Source organism: Polyodon spathula, chromosome 4, assembly GCF_017654505.1.
Source record: "Polyodon spathula isolate WHYD16114869_AA chromosome 4, ASM1765450v1, whole genome shotgun sequence".
Classification (NCBI taxonomy): Eukaryota; Metazoa; Chordata; class Actinopteri; order Acipenseriformes; family Polyodontidae; genus Polyodon; species Polyodon spathula.
Window position 1 is genome coordinate 85,875,169 of NC_054537.1, and position 16,288 is coordinate 85,891,456.

Below are 16,288 nucleotides of genomic sequence, written 5' to 3' on the forward strand. Positions count from 1 at the left end.
CGTGTGACGTTCAGGGCAGTGTGGTTTACGTTTTCGCGTCACACGCAAGGTAAATAAAAAGACGGATGGGGCATGGTGGGCGTGGCTTAGATAGCAGGTGAGTTTGTTGGGGAAAGAAACACTGTTATTTTTTTAAAGTTTCGCATCTGTTTTTACAGCGCAGGCTTTGCGTACGTCTAACAGAATTGAGGATTTCATAAACTGTCACTGATCTGAACTGGTTGGATGTTATAGCTTTGAAAATGTGGTAATTACTTTTACAATAACATGGCCGCCCCTAACATTTATTTAGCCTAATGCGTGTATGTAACGTATACTAAGTTATAATCGACAGTAGAGAAAATATGTAATATTTACTACACCCAGTTTATATTAAGCTAGCTATATGTGTAGCCTCGCGAGCTGGCATTTAAACTTGAAATAAACAAAAACGACGGGACACCTTGCAGTATGAGAACAACACGGGTATGTTTATTATCTACTCCGCGAAATAATCAACAGCACGCTTCCCTGGCTGGAGACAGTACATTTACCAAACCGATAGGTGGCAGTATGAACACATCTAACTTTAAAGCAAGGCGGTAAACTACTCAATTGTACACTGTTAAGTTACAGGTTTGTGTCAAGCCCTAGAAATGATCTTACATTTAAAAGTAAAACATTATGGGAGTCTGTCCGATCCTACTTTTTTTGTCCTTGGTCACATGCCGAACCAACCCTCTAGCCTGAGCTTCAAATATACCGAGTTTTGAACTACTACATTGTACTAATACATAAATAAATAAATAAATAGTGTAACATGCTCTGGAGGAATGTCTCAAACGAGATCATTGTGAGTATCAGGATCTGTTTAGTACCTTATTGGTTTTGGTACTAAACTCTGCCCAGGCAGACCCTAAGCATGCCTACTTTATCCTTCCCTTATCTTACCCACTTGGGAGTCAGCCTCCTATTACAGCCCAATAAAACCCACAAAACCCTTCATTGGACCCTCACATATCAATCAATACCCCGTAACGTGCTATAGGTCTGCTTTTCTCTATAACCCCTATGGGTGTGATAGCACATTACACTGCCCCCCTCTCTGATACATTCATCCCCAAATGCATTGAAACTATGTCCTTATCCAGAGGGGCACTTCTATAAATTAAACCACCCTGTGACTCCCATACTCACCCAAACTAGACCCTAGCTAACTATTTACAATGACTGAGGCAGATCATCACCGGTGGTAGACTCAATGGCAAGGGGATATACCACCAGGCTAGTGACCCCTCTCTGGGCTTTTTGTCTGGTGGTGCTCTGCAATCCTCCATAGAATCCTTTCAGGGTGCTGCCCTCAGAGACTGGCAGCATGGGCAGCGTCTCGGAAGCCTGTAGTTCTGTGGCAGACCTCTGCTAGGCTGCTGGGGCCCTGCTATGTTTCCTTCCATGGCAACAGGTGAAGCAGGTGTGTGTGGCTCCCCTTCATCTTGCAGATCTCCATTGTTTGGTGTACTTGCTGGAACAGGTTCGAAGCAGTCAGCCAGGTCACTCACAGAGGGGCTCCTCTCGCTGTCTGACTGCTCCACTGCTGTGGTGGTAGGTCAACCTCAGTACGCTCTTTGGGGCGATATGGTGCCAGACGATCCTGATGGAGCACCATCCGTCTCCGTCGTCCTCCTTGCTAGACCCAGTACACAACATCTGATATCCTCTCCAACACCAGGTATGGACCTTCCCAGGCACTGGTTAACTTGGGTCTCCTGCGCCGCTTCGTCGGGATGCGTACACCCAGACCTTGTCTCCAGGCTCGTAGTGTGTGTCCTTTGGCCGGACATCATACAGCCACTTCTGTCTGTCTAACTCCCATTTAATATGGTGCTGTACAAATTCATGGATACAGACCATGTGGTCCCTAAGGCGGTGGACATAAGCTGGCCCCGGCTCCTGTGGATCTCTCTCGGGGTCAGCCATACGGCAGCTCAATGGGTGTCCGAAGTTCCTTCCCAAACATAATGGCAGCTCGTGTACACTCAGTTGTCTGGTGAACGGCAGGTCTGTATGCCCTCAGGAGGAGTGGCAAATGGACATCTCAGTCCTTCTGTTGATCCTCCACAAATATTGACAGCTGTGTCTCCAGGTTCCTGTTATAGTGCTTCACCATTCCGTTGCTCTAGGGATGGATTCAGTCCCTGGTCGCTATACAAATCTCCTGGCACACCAAATCGGGAGAAGATTATTAACCAGGGCTTCAGCGTAGGTCTCAGGCCACTTGGAAAAGTAATCCATAGCAATTCAAATGTAGCGATTGCCTTTCTCTGACATTGGCAGAGGTCCCAACACATCAACGGCCACCCTCTCCATCGGGGCACCAGCGTTGTACTGGTGCATCGTGGTGTGACCCCACTGTCAGGGACCCTTGCGTGCTGTACAGGCATCACAGCAATGGCGCCACTGATCCACGTCCTGGTGACACCAGGCCCAGTTGAAACGCTGTCTTACCTGAGCCTGCGTCTTCGTCACTCCAAAATGACCTGATGAGAGCAAGTTATGTGCTATCTGGAGGATTGAGGGAACCAGCAGCAGGAGCCACTATGCAACACAACACGCTCCCACGTCGGCGCCTTCCATCTGCGGTACATGAGTCGCTCTCTCATCTCAAGGCAATCCCACTGAGCCCACAGCGCCTTCACCTGCTCTCTATACGGGGCAATTTCTTCCCATGATGGTCGCTGACCAACTTCTTCTTATTGCAGAATATGCGCACTGTCATTGTCGGCATCCTGCATTTCCTGTATCTGCTGTGCCGACCACTCGTAGATCACCACTCTCATCACTGATCGCTCTCGTGGCACACAGCTCATTCTCCTCTTATCTGCGTCAGCAGTGTTGGCAGTTATCTTTTAGGCAGGTGCGGCGAGACAGGGCATCTGCATACCTTGGTTTTGACCTGGACGATACTGAAATTTAAATTCATATTGTTGGATCTTTTCCAGCCAGCGAGTGTCTGGCCTTCTGGGTACTTAAAGCTCAGCAACCACTGGAGGGCAGAGTGGTCCATTCGCACAGTGAATGGCCGTCCATACAGGTAAGTGTGGAAATGTCTCACAGCCTTCATGAGGGCAAGCAGCTCTCATTGGGTAGCACAATAGTTGCACTCAGCCGAGCTAAGCATCTGACCGTAACAGGCCACCACATGCTGTCTCCTCTAGCACCTTCGACAGGACATCGCCTACACCATGGTCACTGCATTCATGTCCAAAATAAACAGCAGGACAGGGTTGGGGTAGGCCAGGACTGGAGCCGTAATCAAGGCATGCTTCAATGGCAGGAAGCCATTGAAGTCCAATGGAACATAGTCCTCTGTAAGATGATGTAGGGGCCGTGCCATTTCAGCAAACCCCTGCACAAACCTGCGATAATATGACACTAGGCCGAGGGTCAGGGTCAGTGTAAATCCTCTCGCTACTCACCACATTTCACAAGAACGGTGTCTTGCAAATGTAGGTACATGCACCAGGACATCGTCCAAGTACACCAGGCAGGAGGGTAGCCCATCCAGGACCTGCTTCATTAATCGTTCAAAAGTCGCTGGAGCATTGCAGAGACCAATGACCACAGGCCATACTCAGTTGTAAACGTGCTTTTGGCCCGTGCTCTAGCTGCAATACCCACTCGTCAGGTCCTCCGGCAACGGCCCCTCTCTCTGTATATCCTCCATCCCCATAATGCTGGCATTTTCTCTTTTTCTGTTGCACATCAGCCCCACATAAAACTGCTGCCCTGCACTCCCTAATGTCAGCATGTCTGTGATCATGTCCAGCTGACTGTTGTTGGCCTGGACGAAGTCGAGGCCTAGGACAAGTATGTCGTAGATTACAGCAACCCATGTCTCTTGCTGTGCCGTCACTTCTCCCACTTGGATTTGAAACAATGCCTTCCCTTCCACTGGGGCTAGTTCACGGGTGGCTATCCTCAGCTGGCCCTGCACTGGTCTCAGTCTCTCTCTCCAGTGCCCCCCTGTGCGGTTCAGGACATCAGGACAGACAATAGTGACCGAGGAACCAGTGCTGATAAGCCCCTTGCAGTAGATGCCCTTTATCCTGCGGCCCACATACAAGTGGTGGTGCCCCGCTAACTGAACCAGTATGGACTTCTGTATGGTCTGCTGCTGAGCTGGCACGTTGACTGGCCTTCTCATTGTGCTGTCATGGATCTGCCCCCCTGCAGGGACCTTGGCTATCATTCGCTCCAGTTAAGTTTTTTTTCTATCTCCGGGGCCCGTGGATTTTCATGAACCAGACGTTGCCCCTCTAGCCTGGTCCTCTTTAGTTTCCCCACAGCGCACCTTGGGGTCCAGCGTGCTTTGTCGGGCAGTTATGACTGAGATGCCCAGTCCTCCCGTATGTCCAGCAGGAGCTTGGTGCACGTGGGCGGGGACCATGAAATCGCTTTTCATCCCTCAAGGCTTCCAAAATACTGGCCATGTTGGCAACAGTCTGACTCATCCATGCATGGCTTCTCGCATCGGGGCAACATCTGCTAGACATGACATTCACTTTCAGGGTTAAGCTGGGGTACCATGGCCAGCAAAACGATTTCCCCGAAGGCCTTCTGAAAGGTGGGTGATATGGACAACAGCGCCATCTTTTGGGTTTTCTGAACTGTCTGGTTGCTGGCATATGAGGGGTTAATCTTCATGACATCAAATCAAGCAAAGTTATTCCCACCCATTTTCTGGTTATTATTTTACATTAAAATAGATGAAGGTACTTGTTGATTTTAATGCATTGCAGTATTGCTGGTAAAAGTGGGATTGATTGGCATAAAAGCAGGCTGTAGCATTGTATCAGGCTGTTTTTCTGGGTTGCCCTTCACAAAGATGGTGTCGGAGGATTGCTGGCAACTGATGTCATCATTGCCCTTTTCAAAGATGTCCACCACACTCTGACTACCGGTAGGGACCACCTCTTCATTTACACATTGCCGCCTAGCAGCACTCAAGACGGCATGTATTTTCTTTCTCTCCGTGTCGCTCTGAAACAGCGAACTCGACTGGCACACTCAAGGGTTTGCTTCAAAGTCGGGGGATTGCTCAATTTAACCTGCATCCTAAGATGGGTTTCACTGAGTGCTTCTATAAATTTATCTTTAGCTGTCTCATCCTGTGCTCTCTCAGGGAAATCAGCATATGCAATTTTTTACAAGCTCCACTATGTCATCTGCTAGCTTGATAATTGACTCGCCTGTGTTTACCCTGGAGCTGCAGCTTTGCTGTTTCTTTATTTTGCTCTTTGCCGTACCAGAATGCTGAGCTCCTTTCAGCTGTGGACAGTCTCTCCAGAACCTCTTGTGCTTTAACTGGGCTGCTTTCTTTTCGTTGGTCCACCCATTCGACTCAGATCTCAAACTGGATTTCAAAAATCTCCCAGGCGCACTCACCATCATAGTCAGGGATTTTCAGTGGCTACTGCAAGATGGTAAATGGCTGTTGGACCTCTCTCTGTCTTGCCTTCTCCGGCTGTTCGGCCTAGGGGCGCCCGTGGTCTCGCTCCTGTTGGAGGCACTCGGCACATTAGGGAATTACCTTCTCCAAACCGTGGGTTGGGGGGAATCTCACCCGAATTAATCCCACTCTCTGACACCAGTGTAACGTTGCCCCAGGCGCTTGGGAGGAATGAGTCGAATGAGAACATTGTGAGTATCAGGATCTGTTTAATACCTTAATGGTTTTTACATGCTGGCCCACTATAATAACTTACCAGTCTATACTCATCACTACCTAACTAACTCTGCCCAGGCAAACCCTAAGCATGCCTACTTAATCCTTCCCTTATCGCACTGTGACCGGCTGACGAGTGGATAGAGGCCCAGAGACAGGCTGCTGTTCAAATACTTTTATTAACAATTTAACACAAAATAAAAGGGCACAAGGGCCAAAACAAAGGGATTTAAACACAAACAGAAAGACACAAAACAAGACTTACAAAAATAAAAGTTTCCAGGCTGGGTAATTCCTTCACTGGATGAGAAAATTAAAAAAACCCCACAAAACCAAAAACAGCAAGCACAAACACCAGCTTGCTTCATCAGCTCCCTCCTCTCCTAATGGGAAGCTGGGACCTCCTTTTATGTCAGGTGGCTGGGTGCTGATTGATTGTTAATTACTCTAATCAACTTCAGCCACCTGAACACAATAAACCCAGGCAGGTAGGGGAATTTAACCCCATAACTTCCAATTTATAAAGGGCAGAGCTCTGCTCTGCCACACACCTCCTCCCGTGTACAAAGTACACAGGCCACAATCGGCCAACTACCCTCCCCCCCAAGAGTCCAATTATGTCCCTTGGGTAGGCTGTTTCGGTGGGCGGGGTTGATGTCAGGGCCCCCAAGCCTTCTTTGGTTGAGGGGGCCCCGGATCTCCAAGGAAGTATGGCGATACTGTCATGGGACCTGGACCCTCCAGCAGATGCAGCGTTGGCAGGCAGGCAGCATCCCTGGACAGTGTGGGCGTGGCCTCCTCGGACGGTGTGGGTCCCCCTAGCAGTGTCAGACCCTCCTATGGCATTGGACCCTTTAATGGCGCTGGACCCTTCGGGGACGGTGGCCCGGCTCCCTCTGGTGGCAGAGGCGGGGACAGCGGCAACGGACCCTTGGGACCCTCAGCAACCCTTGGAGACAAAAAGGAGGCGGCAGGCAACCCCAGGCGAAGCCGAGCAGCAGGCAACCCCAGGAGATCCAAATATAGCATCCCTGAGCGGTGCAAGGCAGGCATCCTTGGGTGGTGCAAGGCTCCTCCCCTCCGGGCTCTGGGAGCGGCGGCTCCTCCTCTCTGGGCTCTGGGTGCGGCGGCTCCTCCCCTCTGGGCTCTGGGAGTGGTGGCTCCTCCCTCTCTGGCTCTCGGGGCGGCGGCTCCTCCCTCTCTGGCTCTCGGGACAGCAGCCCCACCCTCTTTGTTTGAATGACTGGGGCCTCTCCCATGACTACCGCCAGGTAATGAACGACCATGAGGGCAACCTCTGGGAAGGACACCAGGTGATGTTGTTCCTCCCACTTTTCCCACCTCTCCCCATCTCGACACAACAGCGTGTTGATAACTATGGGGAGGTCATGGAAGAGGTCTGCCTCAGGGTGCATCAGCCAGTCCCAGATCTCCTGAGACGGTGGTGAAGGTGGCGGCACTGGAGGTAGTGGGGTGGCCCCTGATGCCCGGAGTGAAAACTGCTCCTCTTCTTGGGCCTGATTGTAGGGGCATCCTTCCCAGTTGTGGCTGTCCTCCTCACAATGTCCACACCAGTCTGCCGGTGGCACTTCTGGTCAGAACCTCCAGTGGTCACGCACCTAATTATTGAATTGATAGCCAAGAGCCTTGTTACATCATGGACATATTTAATTGAACCTAGATGTGCAATGAAGAAATTAGGAAACTGGTTGAAGAAGGTCCTGGATAACAATGGACTGAAAGAGCACAGTGAGTGCAAGGGTACGACTATTCCTTACAGCACTGAGCATCTTTCAGACAGTCTTGTTGCTGTTGCACTAGGCAGTGCTTGTGAAACCTGTCTCTGTGTTGCAGGCAGTAAGCTTGTCTTTCCGGGTCGCGCGCTCTGTGCTGGTGCAGCTGTTGTTACTGTTAAGCGTCTGACTGACAAAGAGAGAGAGAGAGAGCGAGCGCGAGAGCTGCACACGGAAACAGATAACATGGAATAAACTAAAATCAGCAACACATTGATCAGACTGGGATTCAAGTATACATCTACTCAGGTACGAGTGTGTAAGTAACCGCTTTACTTAGTGTGTTTGTGTTGATGATGATTATGATGATGTGGAAAATTATCCGACTAACGTGGTGTATGCAAAACCTTTGCTTTGGTCATCATGGAGACTGCGAAGTTTAGAAATGTGAACGACTTTTTTGATGCTGTTGTCAATGATCTTGCACGGTATTTTATGGTGTATCTTTTATTTTTTTATAATTATTCAAAGTATAAAGAATGGACTGTATATAATGAGTCATTATGAGTCACTGTACAAAAAAACAAAACAGTAATATTAAAATAATATATGAACATAATATGTATCTGTCATCTGTTTATTTATTTGTCCAGTAACGTAATTTGCTTGTTTTGAAAATTCAAAGGGCTGGAATTTCAGCGAGATTGAAAAAAACGAGACCCTCTTCCAAACGCTCAGTAAATAAATTCTGATCAGTCTTTTTAGGTTGCAATATTTGACATGTTGCAAATTAATACAGAAACACGTTTGCACCTAGCCTAACGGTGTTGATTGATACAATATGAAAGAAAAGCTCACAGGTTATGTTTTTCTTTGCTTTTTTATTTAAAGAGCAGCGATTTAAAGCTATATGCCTGGTGTGAGTTTCTACATACACCAACTTAACAAAGAAGACAAAAGAACCACTGCTTATTTTAGAGAAACAGCAAGCCAGTTCCACTAGTGACGTAATTATGTTAACAGTGAACTTGGGATTTTTATTTTTCAAACAAAAAACAATTATACATTGTAAAATTGAATGCTTTTTATTTATAATTGGAAATCCTTGCTAAGTATTGTGATGACACCCTATCCGATTACAATACAAGCACCTACATAAAAACTAGCTTAGCATGCCTATTAAACAAGAATGCCTCGTGTGCCAGAAAATTGTAAAAATGACAAATGGTTGTTGGTTAATATTACTGGACTATAGACAGTAACTTTTATAGCGTATGTCGTGTTGTGAAGACAGATGCATCCCTCTGCAAAGTGTAGAAGTGATATTAAAAATAAAGTTTATTATTTAGTTTTTGTTTCTGTTTTGTCTGCTAGCTTGTGTTAAGTACGGTAAATAAATGTTCTCTGTGACCAGGTAGTTACACACTTTTTGATTAAGCTTTTTGTGGAAATTCATTGAAAGAAATTATTCCACATACTGTGAATGGGAGTCATGGTCACCTTCTGTGGTAGCTTATCAAGAAACGGATACCTGTCAAAGACTGTCTTTGGAACGTCTTGTCTGATTTTCGCATGGCAGTTTGTATTACTTAGATGCACAGAAGGTGAATTTTGTTTTCGTGGTACTGGGAGGGTTTTTTTTTTTTTTTGTAAGAGAAAAAATATTTTAAAAATATGTATTTTAATACTGTATAGGCTGTATTGTTTTGCACAAATATTGGAAGTGCTAGGGGTCACACAATATTAAAAGTTTGCAAGTCAATATCGTTAATGTAAGCAAGTCATTTACGTTGGGATTGAAATACAATATTCTAGTTTACAGTTGGTATTTGGTTTAGAGTATGCTTGCTTTTAGTGCTGGAAGCCGAAAACAAATGGGCAAAAATTAATATCAGACAGTTGGTCGTACTGGTAGTCTGAACTCCTGTAGTGCAAGCTAGGCGATACTTCAGCCATGCAAGGCATCCTTGGAAACAAGCGTTGGCCTTTTTGATTGGTGATTACTGTAATTTAAGACGTTGGGCAGGTAATCTATAGGTACTGAATTTTCTCTCTAGTCTCCACCTGTGCATGAAACTGCCTGTAACAATTACAGTTGTTACCAATGCATCGAGACCTGTAAATTAAACTTAAAAAAAAAAAAAAAAGAAAAGCAACACTTGATTAAGACATATTTGATTACATTTAAATATTACAGTATGCCATCGAGGATTTTTTATTTTTGTTTATTGTCTATAAACATTTAAAATATGTGGACTGAAGATTAACGGGTGACTTCCATTTTCACTGTGAAGCCAAGGCTAATGCAGCACTCCCTGTGGATCCCCAGCCAAAATCTGCAATTTACCTCGGCCAGGATTCGAGCCAGCTAGCTATCGTTGGTTGTCTCACCCTGCATTCATTCTGAAAATGAAAGAATTTTCTAATATGCATATTTCTGATAACCCTAATAACAATGACTTGAACCTGGTTGAAGTGTCTTTGTGATTAAACATGGCAGCAGCGTTGAACTGTGATGATTATCAGCTAGCATATTTTTAATAGTGTAATGTTAATAAGTACAGTTTCAATTGGGAATGTAGCTGGAATACCATGTGCCTTTGAGGCAAACTGTAATCCCATGCATGGAGATTCCGTATGAAGAGTATGTGAGACACTTTGCGCCAAACTGCAGGCTGCTGATAAAGTGGCACTTACCGTAGACTGTTAGACAGCACTAAACACTGAAAGCTACATCACAGTTGCATGTCATTACATTGAAAACAGGGAGCTTCAGTCTGCTGTACTTCAGACAGAAGACATGCCTGAATGACACACAGCGGAAATTCCTTATATGAGAAATGGGGTCTTGTTGGTTGATGTCATGCGTTTATAATAATGCAAATTGTTTTCCCACGTGCTGTACAGCTAGTCATAAACGACAGCTTTTCTGTTAATGTTGATCGCGCTATTGCTGCAGTAAGTTGGCTAGTTGCACACTGCCACCACAGCACTAATGCATTGGAGAAAAAACAAATGCAGTTTCAGGTAAAGCAACACCGCTTGATCCAATCATGTAAAACTTGCTGGAATTCAGCTCGCAATGCTTGCAAGACTTGTTGAGCAACAGTGGGCAATAACAGCAGTGCTGTGAGTTCTCATAGTTACAAAACTGTCAGAAGCTCGAAACTTTGAGTTACACAATGATCAACGGCACTGTGTACAGAGACTGAAACAACTGAAACAGTCACAAAGTTACAGTGCAGAGATATAGAGAGTGCCATGGCAATTCTTTTAGGAGACGACTACCTCTAAGATGCATAGCGCTTTCCCAGGATCGCAAAACGGGCGAAGATGTATTTATGCATCCCAGGATCATCTGTTCCCTGAGAACGTGTTTTTCCACTGATGGACTTCCAGTCAATTGTTGCCCGCAAGACTCGTCTTAGAGTATACTGAGGTGGTAATTTTCATCGAACAAAAACAACTGAAAGCATATAACTAAAGTTGAATGACGTAGTTAAATTAGCATTTAAATTTTGTTTTCCTTTTTTAAATAAGGATTTCTGTTCAGTAGCTTTTGTTTCACTGCAGTTGTTTATTGCTTAGTATCTGCAACGCTGGATAACAGTTACTTGGTACAATAACATAAGCAACATATTGTTGAATTAGTTTGTTTAAGGAATAAGTGCCAGTGTCACTTTATTGTCATATAAACGACCAAAGTAAGAAGAGTATAATCAAATTCCTAAATAAACTGTATTCACTGTTGTGGCAGGAAATGGCGTTGCGGCTCCCTCTTCTGGGGCTTCAGCCACCGTTCCTCCTGCCGCGAAAGTGAGGCTGGGGGAGCAGGTCTTCTGACCTCCCCCCCCCCCCTTCTTTGTAGCTGGCAGCCCCCTTTTCCGAGGCGCCAGCCCCTGTGCTTCCTGCGGGGTCGCCTGCAAACTAGTACCGGGCTTCCAGGCGCGTACAAGCTGACCCCGGCCGCGGCCCGGGCGAAGCACCAGTCGCGGCCGGCCCCAGGCGAAGCAGGGGAGCTCCTCTCTGTCCTCAGGCGAAGTCCGTGACCCTGGGAGCCGCTGGGTTTCCCTAAATTTCCCCTATTTTCTCTCTCTCTTGCAGCCCCAGGCGATGCAGACGTGGCATCCTTGGGCGGTGTGAGGCAGGGCAGCAGCGGACCCTTGGGAGGCGATGGCGGGAGGAGAGCCACGCCTAGCTTTGGTGCGGGGTTTGGCCCTCTTCGCAGCCACTGTGGCTGGGTGTTTTCCCCCCGTGCTCCCCTCAGCAACCTATGCAGGGGCTGCGGAGGTCCGGCAGCATCCTGCCGTGGTCCCTCCAATGCTGAAGGGAGAAGCTCCTGCTTCTGTCCCTCTAGCGGGGTTGGAGACAGAGGCAGCTCCTGCTGCTCTGCTCATGGTGATGTAGACAGAGGCAGCTCCTGCTGCTCTGCTCCTGGTGGCAGTGGAGACAGAGGCAGCTCCTGCTGCTCTGCTCCTGGTGGCAGTGGAGACAGAGGCAGCTCCTGCTGCTCTGCTCCTGGTGGCGGTGGAGACAGAGGCAGCTCCTGCTGCTCTACTCCTGGTGGCGGTGGAGACAGAGGCAGCTCCTGCTGCTCTGCTCCTGGTGGCGGTGGAGACAGAGGCAGCTCCTGCTGCTCTGCTCCTGGCGAAGGCAGCCAGGGCTCCTCCCCTTCTGGCAGCGACGGCAGCCGGGGCTCCTCCCCTTCTGGCAGCAACGGTGGCCGGGGCTCCTCCCACTCGGGCGCAGGATGTTCGGGCTCCTCTCACTCCATGTCCTGGAAGACCTCCAGGCAGTGGTGTTCCTCATGTCCGTAGCGCATGCAGTTTGTGCACCACTCTTGCTCCCGTGCCTTCCTTCCTCTCTGCCTCCTCCTCACCTCTCCTTCAATTTGAGGGCGTTGGCTCTTCTGGGTTCTCCAGGGTGCCTGGTCCAGGCTCACTTGGGCAGCCAACACCTCTCCTAGATATTGGGAGGGGCAGATGGCCACCCTGTGCCCAAACTCCCCATAGCCAGTGCACCCCTCATCTATGACATAGACCCCACTGACGTCCCTCTGCAGCTGCTGTTGCTGCTTCCTCCAGCTCTTTCCTCTTCTTCCTCCTGTCTTTCCTCCAAAAAAAAAAAGTATAAAAAAATTAAAAAAACACGAAACTGCAGTACCCTAGTGAAATACCTCCTCTGGCTTGAGTCCAGGAGGCGCTGGTGATCCTATGGCTGCCACCACGTGTGGCAGCCCCGTTATAAAATAAACACTGTACAGGGCTGCTCGCCCTGTTACAACTGTGCATCCCTAGTTTCAATACAGTTCAGTGGCAATAAAAACTGTGGAAATGGGTTTTATTAGCATTTCCTATTGTATTTTAAATAGAACACGCAGAGTTAGCATGTGATTAAACAAAGCAACAATGCAGACTGTGGAGCGAAGTGGCTTAAGGTCTGAACTCTAAAAGAGCTGAGCTGAATCCGACATGTTTGCTTTTTTCACATATAACCTACACTTACACAGCCATATCTGGTTAACCCTCAACCATCCCAAAGGTCTTATTCTGTTCTAAGGATGTGGTGAATTATTGATTGTGCTTAGCACTGATCAGCCATAGTTTATGTAGAACAGACTGGCTTCAGAATTAAACCTCTTTTATTAGGAAACCTGAAACTAGAAAACCAGGTTGAGTAGTGCTTTACAAATTACCGTATTCAATTTGGCGCCTCCCTCGTATAGACGCCACAGTCATATATTAGCTTTTATAATAGAGGCCGTCCTCGAATAAACGCCGCTATCGATAAAGAAACATTAAGGTATTTTTTTTTCTCCCCCTACTTAAAAAAACACAGTAAACAAATAAATGTGCAACACTGTGTACATGTAATGCTCCCGAAGAGACGGGAGCCTCAATCTAGCACGTAAATTACAAACTAATGTACACGCACATAGTAAGCATATTTTATTTTATGGTAGTACCGTTCTGAAAGAAAATGCAAGATAAAATGCATACAGAACAGCAGTCCTTCTGAAGTTCTTGTAGGCAGTTTTGTTTTGTTTTTAGTTCAATTGTAATTCCCTTACTCAATCCCGTACAAACAAACAAAAAACAATGTGCTTACTATGAGAAGATTTAGTTTCGATTTCTCTTGCAGAGAAATTAGAAACCGAGTAGGATGTATTGTAGTTTTTTACAGAAATCAAACTGATATTCTGAGGTAATTTTTGGTGCAGAAAAACATCTACGTCACACTCTTGGATTTAACTGCCACACCAACATTGTCCCGCCCCTTAACAACCAATACACACTCCTGATTCGCTGGTACAGTACTCCCCTGACCTTCTAACTCCCACCTAACAGGCTTTCGGTAACTGTCACTGATAAATGTACTGTAGTCAATGTAAGTTAGCCACACACGCTGCTACATACAGGTAGGCTACCGTAACACTGAAAATAAGCAACTGCGATACTTCTAAAATGTCATAAATCATGTAATAAAATATTGCAGCATTTGAAAATCATAGCATTATTAATAAAGGTCGCACTTGTATAAAGGCCGCCCTCTTTTAAGCGCCGCAGTCATTTTGATCAATTTAAAATAAACGCTGCTGTGTCAGATTGAAGTAATACGGTATTTTTGAGGTGTTAGCTGGTGGGCGTGTCCTAACAGAGCGTCTTGATAAAAAAGAGAGCTGGACACACACCTCCGGCCGGGATTGACGGTCTACGAATGGCATTTTTTAAAAAATAAAATTTAAACAAAGCAAACAGTGAGTACTAAGATTTGACTACTTTGTCACTCTTGAAAAGAATAATGTTTACTTAGGGATTTTAAATCCAGCAGAAAGGTACATGGAGGGTGTGTAAGGATAGGTTCCTGCTACAGGACCGTCCTGTATAGTGGGGGAGCAGTGTGACTCCTGCAGGTAACGTTTTTTCGGTCTGTGTCTTTGCATTTGGTCTGTTTACACTCCAGGTTAAGTAGACGCTCCTGTCAGCAATACCATTGCTGGGACAGTCACCTGGTTTTCTGTGCTCTACCCTGCCCTAGGGGCTACCATTGCTTGTACCCTAGTGGCAGTAACTTGTAATTACAACGACCACATTTTGTAAATATTGTAAATAAATCTCAAGCACATGTGTGGCGTTTCAACGCCAGCTTTCCTGTGTCGCTCACTTTTGTCAGTGGATAACCACCACAACACCCTTTTTACAGGTGGGTACTACCCAGGTCAGGTGACAAACCGAACAAGTGTCAGAACCTGTACCGATTCTATCACAAACCAGTCATAAAATACAATGTGGATTCTAGCATCACTTCAGTGCTTCTGAAGCTCTCTTCAGAGGCCCTGCTGTTATATATTTTACAAAGGCCAGTAGGGCAAAACTACAGGCCAAGCTTTTTGCCCTGTTACCACCATTGTATTGCAGGTTCAGTGTCTTGTTTAAAATAGTGTTTGGGCCTGAAAATAGCTGTAGGCTGTACTGCAGAATGAAATGTTGAAAATGTTAGGCCTTTAATTGAGAAAAACAACAGTCTTAAGAAATGCAGTGCCTGGTCTCATTTCCATGCAACACATGTATGCAAAGCATGTACAGTTCTATGAAACATTAGCTGTGGTGTACAGTACTTTGTACGATGTTTATAGTGATCGCTAATTTAAATATACATTAGCAGGCAGTGATGGTTGAAGCTTTGATTTGGCCAGTCAGTCCTTTCTGTGTCGGTTTTGTCTGTGAAAAAGGAAGACTACACCAGATACAGTTCTCAGTTCTCAATGGGCCACTTTTAGAAATGACTTTCCTTGGTCCAGATGTATAGTCTATTTAGGGCTCCTGAATTTTGGTTTTAACCAATAAAAAATGATAAAACACCCCAGATACAAAAAAAATAAAAAATTAAATAGCTGCATAGCCAAAACACAGAAAAGAAAAGTACTGTCAAGTTAATATTGTGACATAAAAAATAAAAAAAAAGCCTACGAATTTGAGAAAGGATCCGAAAACAATAATTTCACAGATTATAAAAAAAGCGAAAGGCCAAAAAAAAAAACTTTACATGAAACTTAAAAATAGCAAAAAATAAGCACAGAAAAATGAAAATAATAAAAACCAAAAAACAGAAGCCTAAGTATATTTAATCTTTTGAACAGCACACCATACTGACTATACAGAGCATTCGGTATCACCCAGCAAGGCTGCACAGATAGAACATCCCAGTTTTATCAGGCCACGTACAGTACTAGAGTTAATTGATAATTGTAATTTATTTAAAATGTATAAATGTTTAGTCTAGTAGTCTTTTAAATGTCTTTATAGGTCTGGATGCAGTAAAACTGCAATCGAAGAATAAACAAAACAACCTGAGTCTATTTGTAAGTGTTCTAATCGTTCTAGGGACACTGAACTTAAGAATTAATGGTCAGCTGTTTAGTGACATGATTCCTGAACCAGTGAAATTAGTTCGAAAATTTTGTTTAACAGATTTGTTAAATCAAGTGCATATTTAAAGTCCTGTGATTTTATGGTGGATGCCAGTTTTGAAGACATTTTTTTTCTACAGTATTGACCCTAAGTCTAAAAAACCTTAATTCTTTTTCTCACCCCAGCATTCACTGTACTATTGTGGGTCAGCTGTGGTCATTGATCCCAATTGTAGTTGAACATAGATCCTGGTATATTTGATTTACACAATCACATTAATACAAAAGCGGTTGTGTAAAATGTCTTTTACGTTAGTAGAAATATCAGGAGGATGTGTGTTGAACATAATCTATAAGCATTTACTGTTGGGTTACAAAACACTAAACGGAGCACAGGTCCATGATGGCTTAAACTGGTTTCCCAGCCAGCAGTTGGGTTAT

The 16,288-nt window shown here is 45.6% G+C and overlaps 1 protein-coding gene across 3 annotated transcripts in view; it reads left to right on the top strand.

Annotated features, from left to right (window-relative positions):
* Positions 1-7,578: 7,578 nt before the first annotated feature.
* The window catches only part of LOC121315020 (ankyrin repeat and IBR domain-containing protein 1-like), a 65,962-nt gene continuing 57,252 nt past the window's right edge, over positions 7,579-16,288 (top strand). The window contains exon 1 of one of the 3 annotated variants that reach the window (XM_041248871.1): positions 7,579-7,756. The gene's annotated coding sequence lies outside the window, so the exon portion shown is untranslated. The remainder of the gene's footprint in view (positions 7,757-16,288) is intronic. The other 2 variants (XM_041248872.1, XM_041248870.1) reach the window with 2 other exon arrangements.